Genomic DNA, 2,689 nt, shown 5'->3' with positions numbered 1-2,689 from the left:
TATAGTTGCTCACTCCCCAGAGTACATCACTTTGGATTTAAAGTTTGGCAAACCTGCTTAAGAGTCGAGTGTTTAAGCTTTGAAGTCGAGCATAGTGTGTCCAAACCTGTAAGCCTAAGTGAAAAAATACCCGGTCAGTAGAGTAAAGAAAACTTGAAGAAACATCAATCGCCCGCTGCAATAGCTGGATTAAGGGAGACCAGTAATGTTGAAATCTAGTTCTTGCTAGGGTTCATGCTCCTGATCCTGAAACTGCGAAAAAAATTAAAATTGGATGTTAAAGGAGAGGAGTAACAGGAGAGCCGGTGGATATTTTTTGGTAGGTATTTGAGGTACGCTGAAAACGTATGCAATAGGTAGTCCAAGAATACCCAAACACCAAATTGCGGGCCTGTTTATTTTTATTTCTAATTATAAATAATACGTCAACTTTTAAGCGTGCCTCAAATGTATTTTTTCAAAATAAACTTGCAAGCACCTGGTAAAGTTCGAAACGGACTAAATAATCTGGTTAAATTATTTCTTCCAACTTTAACTATAAATATTAAATTTAAAAGTAATTAATTTCGAAATGCCTCAAGAATATTTTTTTCAAAAAAATTCGTACCCTTAATAATATATGGGTAGATTTAGCCTCGCTACTCCCTAGTCAGATCTGCCATTCTGTTTGCTTATTATTCGAGAAGTATTGGACAAGTTGCTCAAATACCTACGCAAAAATGTCTACCAGTTCTAGGATCGGAGCACTTTTTTTCTAAATAAATTAAATGCGTTTGCCGCGCGAGCGATCGCTAGAATGGCGCCAGCAGAATATAATAATATATATATAATATTGTATTATAGGATATGTTAGAAAACTATGTAAAAAGTTGATGTACAGAAAATGTAATTTTAAAGAAAATATAAACTTTTATAATAATATAATGTTAATATCCTATACCTGATTGGTATATGCCTATTTCGTAAGAACGCGAGTCCATTTTGAATTACCTTGAACCAAAGAGTCGGTACGTTATACACTCTTTGCTTGAACTGAACATAATTAACTTACTTTTTAATAATTAGGTACGTCTAAAAGATAATTTTGGTACGTACAAATAAATATCACAAATTATCATTCAATTTCTAGCACACTCGTACAGCATTTACAGCAACTCGCCCACCTTCTCTTACGTCGATGACACTTTAAAACAACGTTCCCATTCGTGGCATAATTTCACTGACCACAAACAAATATTTTTCAATGGTTAATAAATAACACGATTAAAATTGTTCTCGCTATTTGTGGTATAGTTACAAAGACTGCGCGTATCATTCCTTGAATGTGGCATGTTTTAAGAATGCTTATCATGAGTAGCGTAATTACACTGATCACAAACCAAATTTTTGGAGAAGGTTGTATGTTAAAAGATGACGCTCGTTAAATAGGTAGTTGCAGCGTACTTAATTATATTGATTGCAGCCGAGGTTTTTCAAAGCAAAGTAACATCTGTTTTACGTCCTTACGGATCTGTGAATGCTCCTTCCCTTATCTCTTTACGAAGCTACATTACCACTTATTTCTTACCTCATACCGTTACAGAACTGTGAATCAGGCTTAATAAGTATTGAACCAAACAGTTGATCCAACTGAACTACAACGTTCAATAGACGAACTATCATTTCATCAGTATCAAAATATTTGACCGTTCGTTCATGCAATAACTCAAAAATGCTTTTATTTATGAAGCTCCAATTTGTTACATATTGTAGATCGGGCATGGGGTAAGGAAAAAGTGATTAGATTTTAGACTTTGAGGGTGAACCGCTTGAAGCAGCATGTGATAAACACCTGCTCACATTCCTTATAGCTTCGTGTGGGTTTATTTCACTTACATTCAAGCATTATACTAAAGCATAAAATTGTTGACAAAAACCGCCATAACTAAATTTTTTATTGCATGATTTGTTGTATTTGTATAAAACAAAAAAGCACTTATAACAATATACCCTTTACAGTACAACATTAGGAATAAGTTTGGTAACTAAATGTATAAATCATTTTTTGAATACAAACTTCATTGATTTACTTTCTTTAAACTTCTTCCCATTTCCATAACTAACATAAAACATGTGGTTAGATTAATTTTTATTAACAAACAAAATGTCAGATAGATAATCTAATCTCCGTTAAGACATACATAAAAGTTTCTTGCAGTGTTGCAACTGACAATTACAACTTTTAAAAATACATTAAATGATGTTTCTTCTTGGTGTATCATTGCATCATACATTAATGAGTAAACGGAATCTCCGAACATTAAAGATACAATGATAGTTTGTGGTCATTCCCTTGCACAATAGATGCGTATTTAATGTTGCTAACTCTCCCCCTTTTTAAACTGATTTTGACGTTCTAGCAGCTGTTGAAGAGAAGCTTGTCTTGGAAACAACGATTGTTGACGTAAATTGTGTAATAGTCCTTCCGATGAACTTTCACTATTTCTAAATTGGCCTGGAAGACTGGGCGACCAACTGTTGGAATTGAATAACGAATAGCCTTGTGCACTGGAAGATACTTGCATAATTTTATCTTGATTTTCCTGAAACAAATTGTTTCATATTTTACAGCAAGGATCTAATATTACATAATATAATTTTAGTAACACAACAAGAAAAGCTGTACTAATGAAATTATTGCGACAGGGAA

This window comes from Photinus pyralis, unplaced genomic scaffold (assembly GCF_008802855.1).
Source record: "Photinus pyralis isolate 1611_PpyrPB1 unplaced genomic scaffold, Ppyr1.3 Ppyr1.4_LG3a, whole genome shotgun sequence".
NCBI lineage: Eukaryota > Metazoa > Arthropoda > Insecta > Coleoptera > Lampyridae > Photinus > Photinus pyralis.
This window is presented reverse-complemented; position numbering follows the sequence as displayed.